Here is a 17,673-nt window from a genome sequence, read left to right as displayed (position 1 = left end):
AGCATTTTATGTGACTGTGTGTGTATAGGAAAGTTCACCATACAAAGTTATGTTTAAAATAAAATAGCTTCTCGACATGTATCTAAGCCACTCTTCATAAATCCAACATGAAAACTATGGAAGGACACCTTCTGGTTAAGTCAGTCTAAATTTGGCTACAAGTCTAGGAAACTCAGTTGAATGTGTCTTAAAATAAACCTGATTGCACAGCAATGCTGATAGAACCAACAAAAATGCACCTGAGACAACTAAAATAAATAAATAAAAGGTTATTATCTCAGAGGTTCCCTCCCCCAATACTTAATGCTTTCAAAATTAGAACTAATAGAAGCTACCCTTTTCCTTCCTGCCAATTTTAGAAACTAAGCCATTCTAACACTTATAGAACATTATCATTTCCCTCTGGGATTTAAAAAGTATAAAAGTAAAATCAGGAGACAAATACTTATAAAATGGACAAGGGTTTAGTGACCTGAAACTCAGTGGAATGTTTCTCAGAATTGTTGACAGTGTGGATGGTGAATAGCAACAATTGCTAATTTATTTTTTCCTACTAATCTCCTATCACTTTAAAGTGCTGCTGCAGATGACTATAGTTTGTTAACCTGTTGGTCTCCTAAGCAACTTGGAATGAGAGAATTTAGTTGGCTGTGGTGTAGCCGTTACCTGGGGGGAGGACAGGACAACTTGCTCATCTTTTTAACTCTTCTGGAATTGTTTTTCGAGGGTAGAAACATGTGTGGCATAAAGTTAACATGTTTTAAAAACATATATGTGTATATGTGTGTACATACACATGTGCATATATACACACTTTATATAAAATGTTTTTCTTTAATTGTTGCTTGGCAAATGGTACACATTTTCCATGAGGAATGATATTATTAAAACCACTATAAAAACTTTCACTGTAGAAATTCTGACCCAGTTGGGCTTTTGGCTTATTGATGGTAAATATAGATTAGGTGTATTAACTGTCAGGTAAGTTGTTTCTTAAGGGTTGCGATATCACAAATGATGGAAAAGCCAAAGTTTCAACTTGTGCTGATGTAAATTAATCACAGGTGTGGAATCTTGAGGCTTGTGATACAAAGGCTGCTAATATAAAAAACTTCAGGCATGTTTTATTATAAAGAATTAATCTATATAACATGAATCCTGGTGCCAAACTATGTGTTCTAATTAATAGCAAACCAAATCAAGAGGCTATAATTCCATTAGTGGATTGAATGCTTAATGACACTTGAGGGGATATAGAAGTATGGAAAATGTCTCTGCTTTGTGGTTACTCATCAGATTACTTGAAGAATACAGAGATTGAAGTATTAGAAAAGTTGGTAATAGCACTTGCTCTGGGATTAGCCTGATCCCCAACACCTCACTTCACCTAACTACCACCCCAAAGCATCATTAGAACCAAAAAGGGGTTCCAGAAGGGTTTGCCCTGATTCTAGGCAGTCTGGCTTTGGTCCTGACTCTGCATTTGCCACATCCTTCCCGCTTCTGCGTATATTCTTTTCTTTCTCCTTACTCCTAATATGTAAGAGCCCGTCCCATTTTAATTTTCTGCAGTTACTATCAGTCTGGGGCTTCCCTGGTGGCTCAGACAGTAAAGAATATGCCTGCAACGCGGGAGACCTGGGTTCAATTCCTGGGTTGGGAAGATCCCCTGGAGGAGGGCATGGCAACCCCCTGCAGTATTCTTGTCTGGCGAATCCCCATGGACAGAGGAGCCTGGTGGGCTATAGTCCTGGGGTCTCAAAGAGTTGGATTAAGCACACACACGCACCATCAGTCTGAGCTTGGTGATGATTTGCAGATGCTCAGTCTCTCATCTGATAGGTAATGTCTGTTTGTTTTATAACTGGGGACTGGGGCTCAGACAGTAATGTGCTCAAGATCCCTGAGCCTGGGAAGTGACAGACTTGGGTTCATTTCCCAAACTGTGTGATCCTAGTGTTTTGGCTCTTTCCACAAAATGAATCAGGAGACAAAATATGCTCATACAGTTAGCAGGCACATTACAGCATACACTCAAGGTCTAAGTTAAATTGAAAAAAGCATAAGAGCTTTAAGACTGATTTTTAAAATAACAGTTTATATTGACTTGATCTTAAACTGAAACATTCACTCTTTTGTAGTATACAATTCAGTGGCTTTTAGTAAATCCAGAGTTGTTCAACTGTCAACACTATCTAATATTAGAATATATTCATCATCCCCCAAAAAACCATCAGCATATAAGACTGATTTTGAAGCTAAGATCATTGAAGTAGAAGTTTAAATTTGGGCTCCCTATTATCTTCTGAGCTAAGTGAAAGTAGAAGCCAAATTACTGGACCACTCCTTTAGTTGACACCGATTTTCATCGACAGAATCCTCCAGAACAGTAAATTCTGAATCTTTCATTTGTTAAACTTATGTTCAGTTTTGATAGACTAAGACTTCTCACATTCTTCTGCCCACTTATAAGGAGAAAACAATAGCATTTAAAAATTTTTCTTTTTTTAATTCAGTTTTTTAATTGAAGTATAGTTGATTTGCAGTGTTGTGCCAATCTCCACTGTACAGCAGAGTGACTCAGTTATAAACATATATATGTTCTTTTTTATGTTCTTTTCCATTATGGTTTTTTCATAGGATATTGAATATAGTTCCCTGTGCTGTACACTAGGATCTTGTTTATCCATTCTAAATGTAATAGTTTGCATCTACCAACCCCAGACTCCCAGTTCACCCTTCCCCTTTGGCAATCACAAGTCTATTCCCTGTGTCTGTAAGTCTGTTTCTATTTTATATATAGGTTTATGTGTGCCATATTTTAGATTCCGCATATAAGTGATATCACATGGTATTTGTCTTTCTGACTTAGTATGATAATCTCTAGTTGCATCCTTGTTGGTGTAAATGGCATTATTTCATTCTTTTTTATGTAGATTTTCTGAGAATTTATTTATGGTTTTGAGTTTTCAAAATATGTCTTCTATTTCCCTTAGTTTGATGGAGAATCATCTGCATCTCAAGACTTCTAGGTTGCCTTCATTGCAGGGTTTTTTGAATATATTAAATGAATCAATACAGTCATGATTCAAAATGACTCATGCATTAAGCAGCTTTGTGTGTAAATGCAAGCTTATTCCTTGGATCTTCCTTCTCTTTTCCTTAACATTCAACTTTGGCTATGGGCTCCTTTCTTTTACCTTCTTTGTGTTTATTAAGTTCATTTAAATTATATAGTAATTTAGGTATATATTCTTTTCTTCTCACTATGTGGTGTAAAAAGGTTGAGGTTGAAACAATGGGTCTCATGGGAAGAACCATTAAGAAGGTAGCATTGTCATGGTGAGAAGAACTCATCTTTTCCCCACCTTGACTGAAGACATCTGGAAGGAGACCAGTGAGTGAGAACCTGGTGTTGTTCAGTCGCTAAGTCGTGTTCGACTCTTTGCAACCCTGTGAATTGCAGCACACCAGGATTCCCTGTCCTTCACTAACTCCCAGAGTTTGCTCAAACTCATGTCCATTGAGTTGGTGATGCCATCCACCCATCTCATCCTCTGTCGCCCCCGTCTCTTCCTGCTCTCAATCTTTCGCAGTGAGTCGACCCTTTGAATCAGGTGGCCAGAGTATTGGAGCTTCAGCTTCAGTCTTTCCAGTGAATATTCAGAGTTGATTTCCATTAGGATTAACTGGTTTGATCTTGCAATCCAAGTGAGAGCCTCACCTAGGAAATTGTGTGGAGGTCTGGCTTCACGTACCACCTTGGGAATAATTTTCTGCAAAAGAAAAACTAACATTATTCTTATAAGATGAATCATTTCCCTTCTTACATTCTATTGACATTTTAATTTCCAGTAATATTACAGTGTTAGCATATTTGAGTGTTATTCTCAAGCTATTGATACTTTTCTGTATATGTGTGACTTAGAAAAAGATTATGGTCTAAACTGTTGGAGTAGGGAATACTTCCTTGTTTTCATATTAAGTCAGTAGGAAACTGTTTTTGTGTGTAAATTTAGTTTACAAATTATCTTTTTGCATTAAAAAAAAACGCTTTAGTTCTCACAGTTTCCTTAGGTTCTGGGGGAGTTTTATTGCTTTGACTGAAAAGTCATGACAACACAAAACACGTATTTTGGTAAGCCTACCTCCTTTTTTCAATTAGCATAGTTATTTCTCAATTTTTACTGTTCATATTTCCCTTAGAGAGTTCCTTTATTCTGCTTTGAATCCGTTATTAGGGTTCACCCATTCATCTATCAACATTTATTAAGGATCCCTTGTTTATAAGGCTATGATGTTTAAGAAATGAAAAAATGCTACTTATCTTCAAGGAATTCACAGACTCACTAGGCAGTGAAATTAAAAAAAAAATTGAAGTGTGTTTTTTAGGTGCCGTGATAATTAAGTTTGGAAACAACAGATGAAAGTGCATATATCTTAGACAAGGTGTGGGCATGGGGGCTTCAGGGAAGACTTCCTTCAGAAGGTGATACTTGAGCTGATCCTGAAGCACAGGAATTGACAGATGGAAAAGGAAAAAAACCTTTCAGGTAGACAAGTGCAAACGCAGAAGGCGAACGTGATCAAGATATCCTCAGGGAGCTGTAAGGTCCTCTCTAAGTATCTGTGGGGTGATGACTGGAAGATGTTGGAGAGGTCTTGGGCCAGGAATCTGCACATGCTCAGGGGAGCCATTGTCGGCGCTGTTGTTGAGTACATAGAGGAGATCCTGGTGGAAGAGCTAGAGTGCTGCTGATGAGAGATAGTCAGGGCTGGGGCAAAGGCAGCAGTGGGGTTGGTAAGCAGAACTCCTCAGTTTGGTCATCAATGTTCATTGGTGGTTCCATTGCATGAGACAGAAAATAAACAAAGATGAGCAGTGGGTGGATGAGATGGACATGCTGATTTTAGTTTTGTTAATCCAGATTCCTTGACCTGGAAACTGGACGCATTCTCATGCTCCTTAAGGGACTGGTCTTGATAGACCCTCCTGCCCCACTGTTTTTCTACTCCCTTTTGTGAGTTTTCTTACTCAATTATCCTTCAGTTGGGAAACAAATTATTGGCAAAAGTGAAAGTGCAAGTCGTCCAGTCGTGTCTGACTCTTTGTGACCCCATGGACTATACAGTCCATGGAATTCTCCAGGCCACAATACAGGAGTGGGTAGCCTTTCCCTTCTCCAGAGGATCTTCCCAACCTAGGGATCAAATCCAGGTCTCCTGCATTGCAGGCAGATTTTTTACCAGCGGAGCCACCAGGGAAGCCCAAGAATACTGGAGTGGGTAGCCAGTCCCTTCTCCAGCAGATCTGCCCAACCCAGGGATCGAACTGGGACCTCCTGCGTTGCAGGTGGATTCTTTACCAACTGAGCTATCAGGGAAACCCCAAAAGAAATTAAAAGCAAACCTCTGTGAACTTAGAACTAAATTGCTAAATTAAATGAAAATTGTTATTATTTTTTAATGAGTGGATTGGTTTGGCATTTCAGTACAGGAGTAGATTAGAAAACCGACTTTAATTAAAAAGGTAGTCTTTTCTGTTAATTCTTGAGGAATCCTGTTACTGATCGTAAAAGAAATACCTAAACACAGAATCTTTGTGGTGGGAGGGAACTTTGCAACTTACACCACCAGTCTCATTCTGGGTAGGAAAAATGGAAGCCAGAGAGCACAGGTGACTTCCCAGTGGCATGCAGCGCTGGTCCAGGGGTGCGCCTAGCTCATTCATGCAGTGTTTGCTCCCGTTTTCCCCCGACCCTCTGCAAATAATCCTATTGAGATGATAGAGCAGGGCTTGAAGAAGTCTAATGTTCAAGGCTGCTCTGTCAGAGGTAGATCCCAAGTCCACTGGATTCTTGATTTTAAACTTATTTCAAATTAATCTCATTGGTCATCAGTCAGCAAGTATTTGTTGACTATCTGGTATGGAAGGGATGGTATGGTACCCAGTTATTATAAAGCTGAACAGTAAATAAGCTATTTTTCTCTTCTAGAAGCTTGCCTATTAGTTATTCAGATAACATAACAGGTCTGGCAACTACTTCTTATAAAATGCATAGCTTATCAGACATAATTATGGACATACAGAGCACCCAACAAGAAAACACAGCCATACAAAATCTTGTTCACTTTTAATTTTTTTTTTAACTTGGGCTTTTTTGGTCTGTTACCTTGTCTGCACAGGGGCAAGCAGTTTCCCGCCTAGCCTTGGAAATACCTTTGTGCCTATAGGCAAATAAAAATTAAACCAAACAATTAGAAAAAGAATGTTGATTGCCTTTATTCAGTTTATCCTTGTTGAACTTTAATTAGGGAGAATGATCTGGTGGAAATTTTGTTTAGGTTGGTAATATAAATAGTTGCAAGAGGGCATTGGAAGAATGGGTTTTATTTTTATTTTAAAACTTTTTATTTTTATTTCGCTGCACCGGGTCTTAGTGTGGTGCATGGGATCTTCAGTCTTCCTTGGCAGCATGCAGGATCCTTAGTTGCTGCATGCGACCTCTTCATTGTGTCTTGTGGGATCTAGTTCCTTGATCAGGGATCAAACCAGGCCCCTCATCATAGGGAACATAGTCTTAGCTACTGGTCCACCGGGAAAGCCCTGGAAGAATGATTTTTAAAAGCATTAGTTCTCTGTTCATTTATTTTTGTACTACTCTTTTGTAATAGCCCCCCTTCAGTGTTTCCGGGAATTTTTGCAGATACAGTTCTGAAGAACTAACTTAACCATGGAGTAGTTGTCTTGTGAATAAATGTACTAGGAAAACTTACTGCCATTCTAAAATGAAGACTACTTTTATGAAATAGAATTTTTCTAGAATTCATTATTTTTCATAATTTTCATAATTAATTATTTTCATAATTTTTCTAGAATTCATTATGTGTTTCTTGTGTTAACCTGTTCCCACCAAATAAGAGTTTGGTACATTTTTTGCTGCTTTGAATTTAAGCCTAGCTTCCTTGGTGGCTCAGACAGTAAAGAATCTGCCTGCAATGTGGGAGACCTGGGTTTGATCCCTGGGTTGGGAAGATGCCCCGGAGGAGGGCATGGTAGCCCACTCCAGTGTTCTTGCCTGGAGAATCCCCATGGACAGGGGAGCCTGGCAGAGTACAGTCATGGGGTTGCCAAGAGTTGGACACGAATGAGCGACTAAGCACAGCACAGAAACTTAGCATTTAGTGATTGAGACGTTTTCTTTATCAAGTTTTTGAGCTTGAAGTTGTTAATACTTCTTGTTTCTCTGTAATTTTAAGCTTCGTTCATTCCACAGATATTTACATAAGGCTAGTAGGATGCTGAACCAGCACTGGAGATACAGCAAGATGTTAGATATACAGAGTGCCTACTTTCAAGAAGCTCACTGTTGAAGCTTTGCTAATGCCTGTCTGGTAACGTATATAGACCCAGGAATCCCAGAGTGAAGCTTTGGAGAAACAAACATCCCATTAGAAAACTAGAAAATCTGGTTCCGGCCCATGTGGGTGGTAATCCTGCAAACTCTTGTAAAAAGTGCTTTGAGATCATCCACTGATGAAAGCCTGCATGGTGTTACATGTGAGGGTAATCATCAAGGATTACCACATCCCTGCCAGACAGCAGATAAAACACGCATGCCTCCTGGAAATGGGGAGCATCAAAGTTCTGCAAGGATGGGATTTACGTATGTGAAAGTGGGACCCAACAGAGAGAGGTGATGTGACTACTGGTGAAATTGATTCTGTTTAGAGAGTAGTGCATTGAGGCAGTGGAAGAAATGACAAGTTCCTTCCTTCTTACCTTTCCCTGTTGTTAATTCCTCTCTACTCAAGATGCTCTGATTCTGTCCTCAGGACCTCTGAGAGACTTAAATATAGCTGGGATAGGACTACCTTGGATTGGGCTCGTTGGATTTCTCAAAACTCAGATCTCATCCCGGAATTGACATGACCATGAAATAACTGCAGACCTATTAATTGGGTGAAGACTAACAAGATTTGAATAAACTAATACCTATGGTATGAAAAGGAGATAGAAAAATAAGGGGGTAAATGTGATGGATTTATCTAGTTACCAGCTGCTCTACAAGGCCCGCAGAAAGGCTTGTTATGTGGCTGGTATCATCAGCTGACTAGAAATGCTACGTTTTCTTCCCAAAATGTTTAGCAAGTCACCTTTTGGTCTTGCGTGGGGAAAGAAATAAGGAAAGAAGAGGAGAGAGCAGGAAGAGCGAGCGAGCAAGCGAGTTAGACGGGCTACATGCGAGTGAGGGGGTGTGTGTGTTTCTGTGTCTTTCTTTCTGTCTCTGTCGAATCTTCCTTTCCCTGAAGTCACACCTCCTATCTGCTGAGGAGTTGACGAAGGTGTTTTCTATTTTAGTCTGTAGCCTTCCCATCTGGTGTCTGGATTTCTTCTAGACTGCCACTGGTGGGGGAATGAGTACGGGGTATTAGTTGTCCATGTTTTCTCCTTTCAGGTTTTTTCTATTTTAAAATTACTAGTTTTATGAGTCTTAATGGTCACATTTTGGCAATTTCATATGGTTCATCCTATTATTTCAACCCTTGTGATTCTCAATCTTCCTCCATATTTCCTCTTCTTACATGTGCTCCTTAAATATTAAATTTTTAATAATAGCGATCATCTGTTACCACCTGCTGGATGTCCTCTACTTCACATGTGGCAGCTCTGCAAGGGAGTCCTGATGTCCATTTTGTCCCTCTGCAAGGGAGAGACTGTGGCTCAGACAGTTGGCCCAAGACTTCTGTGCAGTGATGGGCAGGGCAGGACTCAACCCAGAACTCGTTGGTTCAAGTCTGGAACCCTCTTGTTGCTACTGTATTCCAGTGCGTTTGTTTCCTTGAATTTTGTCATGATCCTTGTGCTTTATATTTCTGGCACAAATAAATGAGCCTTTGATTGGACAGAAAAATGGAATTTTGATGGGCCATCAAACCACTTTGGATGATGGTATTTGAGGTTATAAGTTATTAGCAGGTTATCTTCAGAAATATAGTCTGGTACTTAACTGTATTCCCTCCTGTCGTGGTTCACAGTAGACGCCTCTCTTCTAAGCCAAATTACAATTCTGGAAGAGAAGGTGCTCTGATATTTGGACCTTAGATCCATCCCAGGGAAATCTTCCTGTCCCCACTTTGGCTGGTCTTCTGTCTAGGCTTTGTTGTTGTTTAGTTGCTAAGTTGTGTCTGACTCTGTGAGAGACAGACCTTAATCTTTTTTCAATCTTTTCCTTAAAACATCCTGGAGGCTTGGTTCATTCTTATGCCTGCCTCCTCTCCCCAAGTCTTTTGCTAGTGAGTTGGAGTCCTATTCTGAATCTAAATGTACACCAGAAGAGAATAATGCTTTCAGGGTAGAATTCCTTCCCAGGATATCTTGGGAAATTTGTATTTTTCCAAATTACCAGAAAAAAAATCAGTTAAAAAAGGTAAATGGGAAATGTGTTGCAGTTCTTCTGTGACAATTAATCAACATAGAGAGATTAGTGCATCAAAGGAATCCACTGACATCGTCAAGTTGAAAGCTAACCTGTGGAAGTGAAGAATAAGATTGACATTTCCCAGAGCCAGGTCATGATAAGAGGGCAGAGGAGAGAATTGGTCATGATTGCTTGTAGCTGTTGCTTTGTTATAAATGTGTGCTTGTGGGCCTGTCTGCTGCTACTGGTGAGTCACACTTACAAATAAATACAAATTTATATGCATTGCGTGTAGTGTACGAATCCTGTGAGTGGTATTCCAAGAAATACGTTTCCAAAGCAAAATAGGCCTTTAAGACGGCAGTTTCAGCGATTCTGTGTAGTGCTGTTAACCTTCTTCATAGATCCAGATGCAGGTTATTTCGGGGATCAACAAATCTTTCCTCTAAAGGGCCAGATAGTAAATATTTTAGGCTTTGCAAGCCATATGGACTCTGTCACAACTATCAACTCTGCTGTTTCATGTGCAAGCAGCCGCAGACTATACGTAAAATGAACAAGTGGGGCTGTGTTCCAATAAAACTTTTGTTTACCAAAGCAGACTGTGGGCTGGATTTGGCTTGCTATTGGAATGCTCCCCAATAATGCTCACTGACATTTGCCAGCATTTGAACATTTGTTATAGGCTATATAATTCTTTGTAAATACTATCAAGTTTGTTTCTTATTTCTTTAACGTTTCTTTTAGGTATAATAATGGGAAAAGGGTGTTTGGAAGTTTTTTTTTTTTTTTTAATAGCTCATAATTTGGGGAATTCTGGGGAACTTTCTGAAAATTTCAGTTTCTCATTGCCAAATCCCAAAGCTTAATGGCTGTAGAGAATTTGGAAGTCCCTGGAGAAGGAGATTTGCTGTACCCTGTGCTCCTCTCTGCTTCGTGATTCAGTCAGCCTTTATCTATCCTCAGCATATGTGATTGTCCTGGTTCCATGGGCTCTGTGGTGTCCCCAAGTGCATCAGTCGTGCAGGGAGTGTGACCTGCTTTTCTCCCCATTGGAGACTGGGAATCTTGGGAACTGGTTGACATCTCTTGTTGCTTTTCTTCAGAATTACTTGTAAATAATACCTTGCCCACATAGTCAAGTATCTGGAGTAGATTATTCTTCAAGGATCCTTGACATTATATGCTTGGTTATAGCGATGTTATTTTAGAGCCAGAACAAGAGGACACTTGCAGTATCATGTGGATGATTTGTGTATTGTTTGGGATTGGTATACTTTATGCTTTTCTACCGTGCTCCTTTAGTACTTCTATTGTTTTAAGAAGTAGTAAACAGGGAAGGGAACTAAAACTATCTACCACAAGAATTCATTTCAATTCTCAGAAATATACAGGATACAGTTTTAACTTATTGGTAATTAATAGATTTTGGACTCAGTGAAAGTTGATTTGTTTTGCTACATGTTTCAAAAGTGTGATCTTGCAACAGACTTACTTCACCTTTCTAACATTGTTTTCTTATCTTTCAAATGGAAATATTGATACCTTCCTCTCCATTTTTGTGTTGTTGGGATTAAATCAGATAATGAAAGTGTGTAGTTAGCACAGCTCTAGAACTAAATGATAGCTGGCATTTTTACTAACTTTTTTAAAGCTTTTTTTGAGGACTCTGCTTGTTCTTCATTTCAGCATGCAGGCTTTTCTTTAGTTGTGCCATGTGGGGGCTTTTCTGTAGTTGCAGCACGAGCTTATTGCAGAGCACGAGCTCTAGAGCATGTGGGCTCAGTAATTAAGATGTGAGGGCTCTCTAGTTGCAACGTGTGGGCTTACTGCCCACAGCATATGGGAACTTCGTTCCCTGACCAAAGATTGAACCTTAGATCCCTGCGTTACCACTGGACCACCAGAGAAGTGCCATCAGTTCTTAAAGATGGAGAATATGGGAGATATTAACCTTGTTTCATGGCAAAGGAAACTGCCACAAATAGGGGTTAAGTGATTTATGTAAGATCACATTTAGTAGGTTGGAAAACTGGGTTTGACTCTTTCCTAAGTCTCTGTTCTTGCTGTCATATGCTGCTTCATTTCAGTTAACAGTAATTCTGTAGCAAGATACACCATGGTTTATTTGGGTTGTGAGGCTGGGTGGATAGACAGGGAAAGTATGGGATGATATCTTTTGTGTTTTTCAAATTGAAATACAATTGACATATTTGTTTCAGGTGTACATTACAGTGATTCAATATTTGTGTATATTGCAAAATGATCACCACAATAAGTCTAATTAACATCTATCACTATACAAGGGATGATGTCTTGAAAGGGCAAGGATCTGTAGTATTTGAAAGTCACAGCTTCTAGAAGCCAAGAATATAGTTATAATTAAAAAGTTGAGAAAACTTGCCCTGATTTTTTTCTCCTGTTGCTTAGCTGCTGTATTGACTGCCAAGAACATGTCTGATTTTAAGTACCTTTTATGCTTGCTTGTTACTCAGTCCCATCATATTACAACAACTTTTAAGAAACTATGCATGTTCTCGTAAATTGGATTAAAGAAAAATGTACTACTATGTTAAGCCTGCAGTTGGAGTTAGAACGTTTTTTTGGATTTCTCCGTTTCCCCTTCCTCACTCTTCACCCTCCACTTCACAGGAATGTGCCTCTAACCTTTATGGGTCAGATTTTCACAAGGCATGATTAGTTGCCAATAATTAAACGTCCGTAGCTAAAGAAGTAAATTGGCCAAGGTTTTGGAAAAAACTCAGTTCAGTGAAAGTTTTGTGACAGGTTGCAGCACTTTGCTATATGCACATGGTGTCTGACTTAACGATGGTTCGACTTCACGATTTTGCAGTGTTAAGATGGTGCGAAAGTAATACGCATTCAGTGGAAAGTGTACTTTGAATTGTGAATTTTGATCTTTTCCTGGCCTAACAAACGACGTTAGACAAGCAGTACTGTCTCATGAGGCTGGGCAGCGGTAGCTCCCAGTCAGCCACATGATCACCAGGGTAAACAGCCAACACACAGGCATTCTGTTTGTCACTTTCCGTACAGTATTCAATAAAGTACATGAGATATTCAGCATTTCATTCTAAAATAGCTTTGTGGTAAGTGAATTTGCCTGACTGTAAGCTGATGTAAGTGTTCTCAGCAGGTTTGAGATAAGCTGGGCTCATCTACCATGTCTGGTAGGTGCATGCATTTTCAGCTTAGGAGGACATTTCATCAATGGGTTTATCAGGATGTAATCACGTAAATCAAAAGAGATCTGTATAGGTATTTATTTTTATAGCACTGATTTTAATTGGTGCACACGCCTCTTTTTTGTTTGTTTTTATTTTTTGAAACGCTCTTGAGGTTTTGAACAAGACCTGTCAAGATCTGTCACGGTTGCTATTGGCATGGAATGTATTGGTGCAGAGATAGGTCCTGAGGAGAACATTTGAAGAGTTAAGTATTTGGAATTTGCTTTTCACCTTTGCTCTCATTTTACTGACTTGCTCTTCTTTATAGTACACCACAGTTTTGACTTCAACCTGTTGGTTTTTTGAGAATCTTTGCTTCAGTCACTTAATTGGAAATATTTTCTCCATCTCCCCACTAGACCCTTGTGATAGTGAACTGTCATTTGTATGATTTCTAATATTTTAGCAGTTACTTTAGTATTGAACCCTTTTATTTTACCCTTGCTGGCTTCCCTGGTGGCTCAGATGGTAAAGAATCTGCCTGCAGTGCAGGAGACCTAGGTTCAATCCCTGCATCTGGAAGATCCCCTGGAGAAGAGAATGGCAACCCACTCTTGCCGGAGACTCCCATGGGCAGAGATGCCTGGCGGGCTATAGTCCATGGGGTCGCAAAGAGTCAGACATGACTGAGCGACTAACACAGACTAACACAATAATTTTAAAGCAAATATTAAACTATGCTTAATTTGAAGACTTGATTTTTATCTAGTAACTCTTGAGCACCAACTGTATGCTAGGTACCATGAGAAAAGGAAAGCGCAAATGAATACTATGTGATCCTTGCCTGCTGCTGCTGCTGCTAAGTCGCTTCAGTCGTGTCCGACTGTGCGACCCCATAGACGGCAGCACACCAGGCTCCCCCGTCCCTGGGATTCTCCAGGCAAGAACACTGGAGTGGGTTGCCATTTCCTTCTCCAATTCATCTAGTTTTATTTATTTATTTTTTGAGACAAACACAGTTCAAGGCAGAGGATTAAGTGCCAGGTCATATAGAAGTGAGTCTTGTAGAATATAAGAGGAATTAGAATGGAAAGATCTGGAAAATGTGTAAATCATTAGGGAAGGCTGAAGCAAGGCAGGAGAACCTGAACAGGGTCTTGAAGGAATTCCCTTCTGGAAAGGTGATAGGGCTGAGAAGTTGGCAGGGAAATTAGAAGTACGTCTGTAAAAAAGCACTGTTTTAAAAAGAATCAGAAAAATATGTACCAGTATTTATTACATTTTCTTGCTTATCTAAAGCTCCTCCCCAAATAGTACCTATAACTTGAAGACATGGCCGGCCCTAGGAAGGGCAGAGACAAACTGGCCCATTTGAACTGGCCACCTTCTAAAATGCAGTTAGTCTTCAGCAGAAGTGAATGTAACTTCTTTGGTGTGAATCTGCCAAATTTCCTTGGCCCAGGATCTTGGAAAATATCAAGGTTTCAACAGTTTGTTCTGAAACTCAGGGTTTGTGGATACTGCTTAAAACTGGAGTTTGTTTTTAAAGATGTCCACTCTAGAAATGGATTTTTACTCTTTAACTTCACTAAATGATTGCTGAAAATGTCAAGTTTCTGGTTGACCTTTCTACGGGGGGATATTTTTGTGTGTCTTATTTTAGTATCTTATTTTTTTGTCCATCTTATTTTTATATTCTCAATTCTCTTTTCAATTGGATTGTGAATTTAAACTGAAGTGAGCCATGTTTTTGAAGTTATTTGTAAAACATTTCCCTTCAATTCCAAGGTTGATGTTATTTTACTTCCAAATAATTATTGAGGAATGCTGTATTTTGGATTTGTTTTCTGCTTAAATTTATTTACCCGAAAGTGTTCTTGGCAAAGTGGTCCTTGAGATTAAAAAAAAAAAAAAAGTGCTGTTTTCTGAAGGGGGTAAGTTTTTCACTGTTTTTTGAATGGGAAAGTTTGCTTCTAATAAAAATTTCCTCTTCCTTTGGCAAATGTTGATGTTTTTGAAGTTTTCCTAAAGGAAGAGGGAGCTTGGGTGGCTTTTTGTTTTCTTTTTTTTTTTTTTGATAGTTATCTGGAGCCCCTTTCCCTTCCTCTGTGTGCTTCTAATCCCACCTTTGTTTTATGAGTCTTTGAACTAGCTGTCTCTAACACTGAAAACGGAGGTTGAAAATGGACCCAAATCGGGTTATTCTGGGTGGAAGCAAGAGAAACTGACTACTCTGGTACATGGGGCATCTCTCGTAGCAGCCAGGGGTCTGGAGAGAGACTTTCATTCTGTACTTTTAGACAGCTTGAACCTTGTTTTTCCCAGGTACATAAAATAATTAATAGATGTAAAACCATTGTTTTTGTTGGTTTGTTTTTGTAACGGCTAGAGTACATGGTATATGGACTTTAAAGGAACTTGATTTTGAAGTTTACCAACTCAGATCCTACTGGCTTTTGTGTCATTTAGAAAAATATTTAAGATTCGTGTGGACTCATGATCTCAGCCTACCACATGTCTGTTTTCGGACCCTTTTCCATCCTTGCTGCAATGGTGAATCAGCTGTGGTTGGTGGTCCCGTTTGAAAGGCTTGTTCAGTGTGCACTTTCTTTAGCCTGCACATTCACAACTGCAGACTTTTCTTCTGAATAGCTTAATTTTTCTTCTCCTCTGCAGCACTGGGCCGCTTGTGAGCATCACGCTGCCAGCGCAAGAGCTACTGGAGAGTTCTCTTTTTTCCTGGAGACTCCGGGAGTGCCTCTCCCACTGCTAGGAGCGAGTGAACGGAGCCTTGGGGAAGAGCCCACTGCTGGAAGGACCGTGGGAGGAGATGCCTGGGAGCCAGCTCTAAGGTAGCCAAGCTTTTACCAGGAGCTCTCAGCGGCCTCACCAGGGCCGGCTGTAGAGCCGTTTTAACAACTCCCCTCTTTTATAACATGGGAATTCTTAGCCATAATGATCATTTGTTAGTTTGTATGAACCCAACATAAGAAAGTTAGGACCAAACCCAGTGGCTGTTTATCCTTGCATTACCTTGAAGCTAGGCATTTTTTTTTTTTTTTGGATGGAGCTGCTTGGTTATCTTTCAGCTTTGCCAAGTTGTTCAGATACTACCATTTCCCTACATGTAAAATGCTTCTGCCATTCTTTTCACCTTACAGGACTACTGCTTCCCGCCCCACCCGGCCCGCCCCACTTTCCTTCTAAGTAGACAATGTCTTTGAGCAGTTTTAGGTTCATAGGAAAATTGAGTTCTCATAGACATTCCTGTCCCCACACACCCTGACCTCTGCCAGACTCAGTCTCCCTGGGATAGTGGTCCATTCATTACAATAGGGGATCTTGCGTGGACACATTATAATTACCCAAAGCCCATAGTTTCCATTACTATTTGCTCTTGTTGTTGTACATTCTATGGATTTGGACAAATGTATAATAATATAGATTTCCCTATTATAGACATTTTTCCTTTTAAGTAGAATTTTCCTACAGAAAAGTTGTACTGCCTTAAAAATCTTCTGTGCTCTGCCTATTAATCTCTCCACCCACCCACTCCCTGGCCACCACTGATTTTTTTAATTGTCTCCATACTTTTCTTTTTCCCAGAGCTATATTTGCATAATTTGCTTTCTTGAAGTACTTTGAAATCCATGTAAAAAAGTTTCACTCTCAAGACAAAGTGCTGTTAAGGCGGTGTTAAGCTATGGTGGTAACACAAAAAACAACTTACATAGGGTCTGTAAGATGTTTCTGTGAGGAGAGGCCTGAAGTGCTCAATGTTGGTGGGTGTGCCTCTGAATTAAAAGTTGTGTTTGCCTGGATGTGGTTTGCATCTTGTACACAGAGACAGAAGTGTGAGATTTCTGCATCCTCCTTAGGTTCAGAATTTTGCGGCACGATCTCTAGTAGCTGTCAAGTGTTTTCTTTTTTGAGGAACGTTCTAATTTATTATTTTCAGAAACTTTTATTTTTTTTATGTAAAAGTATTTTCATTTCAAACAGTATAAAATGAAAAAAGATAAAATTTCCTCCCTCCTTCTTTCTTTTACCTATAGCTAATAATCTGGAACACACAATTTTTCACATACAAGCTTTTCATAGGCACACAGATTGTGTATATTAATTAAAAATTGATGGAAGTGGCTACACATTTGGTTTTACAGCTTGCTTTTTCCTTCTACTTGATATACTGTAGAAATTTTTCCTTTTAAGCAAGATTTTCCCTTTTAAGAAGACTCTTAATATAAGTAATGGCTTCTTAGTGTTCTGTGTATGGCTGTAACATAATAACAACCAGTCGTCAAGTGAGGGGTTAGTCTATAAATTTAAAGGGGGATGTGGGTGGTGGTGGGGAAACTTTCACATTAGGGCAGAAACAAAAGCCTTAACTGTTGACATTGGACATTTAGTCATTGAGGATGTGAGTTTTTATCTTCCAACCAGATGATGCACAGCTTTGGGCTGTTGCCGAGGTGTCAGTTATGTCAAGTTTTCATCTTCTGGGTGCCTGGAAGGAACTTTGGCACTAGGCTGTGTTAATATATTAGCATAGTTGTTAGTTCTGGCTACCGTCCTTGGAGCATTTTGAGATGTTTTCATGCCCATTTAAGGTGGCATGTGGTTGACTGAGTTTTAAGAGGAGGTAATGAAGAATAGGGATGGAATTAAGAGACTTGACTTTATTTTGCATATATGTTTATTTGAGGGAGGAGGAGGAGATGATGGTGTTAGTTAATTGCTAGCCCTGTGATTCTTAATTATGAGACAGGGTTAAAATTGTTCAGCTCAATAGCTTCCTAGTGTAGTTGACAGCGAGAACTACCAGAAAAGATTTTAGATATCAGGGGCCAGGAATGAATATTTGTATTGTTATTATTTTATAAAATATATGATTTAGGAATATAATAATCAATGTTTATAAGATTTAAAAGGTACAAAAGAGTGAAAAATAAGTCCTTACTTCCCTCTGTCTCTCAGTTATTCTTCCTAGAGACAAGCATTGTTACCAGTTTTTATGTATTCTTTCAGAGATTTCAGGTATATATATCAACATATAATCTAAA

The 17,673-nt window shown here is 39.3% G+C and overlaps 1 protein-coding gene across 3 annotated transcripts in view; it reads left to right on the top strand.

Annotated features, from left to right (window-relative positions):
* The window catches only part of ACVR1 (activin A receptor type 1), a 141,366-nt gene that overhangs the window by 45,100 nt on the left and 78,593 nt on the right, over positions 1-17,673 (top strand). For 2 of the 3 annotated variants that reach the window (XM_088829499.1, XM_088829503.1), the window contains exon 2: positions 15,287-15,462. The exons of the other annotated variant lie outside the window; for it this stretch is intronic. The gene's annotated coding sequence lies outside the window, so the exon portion shown is untranslated. The remainder of the gene's footprint in view (positions 1-15,286; positions 15,463-17,673) is intronic. 3 annotated transcript variants of the gene reach the window in all.

Source organism: Moschus berezovskii, chromosome 2 (assembly GCF_049115385.1).
Source record: "Moschus berezovskii isolate FMDL1 chromosome 2, NW_MosBer_1.0, whole genome shotgun sequence".
Lineage (NCBI taxonomy): Eukaryota > Metazoa > Chordata > Mammalia > Artiodactyla > Moschidae > Moschus > Moschus berezovskii.
Note: the sequence above shows the minus strand (reverse complement) of the source record. Positions and strands in the feature narration are given on the sequence as shown.